The sequence below is a fragment of the Trachymyrmex cornetzi genome, unplaced genomic scaffold, assembly GCF_001594075.2.
Source record: "Trachymyrmex cornetzi isolate Tcor2-1 unplaced genomic scaffold, Tcor1.1 scaffold468, whole genome shotgun sequence".
Lineage (NCBI taxonomy): Eukaryota > Metazoa > Arthropoda > Insecta > Hymenoptera > Formicidae > Trachymyrmex > Trachymyrmex cornetzi.
The window spans coordinates 438,635-439,215 of NW_017299487.1; the positions used below are offsets into that span (position 1 = coordinate 438,635).

General features: G+C 34.9%; 1 protein-coding gene across 1 annotated transcript in view; it reads left to right on the plus strand.

Annotated features, from left to right (window-relative positions):
• LOC108764948 (probable zinc transporter protein DDB_G0283629) overlaps window positions 1–581 on the plus strand; it is a 17,754-nt gene that overhangs the window by 15,271 nt on the left and 1,902 nt on the right. The window lies entirely within an intron of this gene.

Below are 581 nucleotides of genomic sequence, written 5' to 3' on the forward strand. Positions count from 1 at the left end.
TAAGTTAAGTTAAAATTATTTAACTTTTCAACTTTTTAACTTAACTTTTAGCTTTTTAACTTGGCACTACCCAACCCTGGTTATTTCTAGTAATGCTATTGCCATTATGCGCAACGGAACACCTGGTATTCTTATATCATGAGGCCTGTTCTTTTTGGTTGAACTTTTGCACCAGTTCATCTTTCTTCCTTTTCTCTCGGAAAGAAGAGGAAGAAAGATGAACTGGTGCGAAAGTTCAGCCAAAAAGAACGGGCCTATGGATTTATCCAGAATTGATCGCATTTTTGTAATAATCCCTCGCTGATGGTGGTAAAAGTTATCACCTAGTAGATATTGTAATTGTAAAGGATTCTGTACATATGCAGAGAAGAAAAAAGAGAATAAATAAAAATTATTTTGAACTTGAACTCAAGACGATTGTTATTTAATAATATATTTGTCCTGACGAAAATCATATGTAAACAGCTGTTATCACACATACGCGCAACTCCCACACCACATATACATAAAGGCCCGTCTACAATGCACGGAGTAAGAAGTAAGAGTAAGAAATTGACCAATCACAGTCGATTATTCTTCTC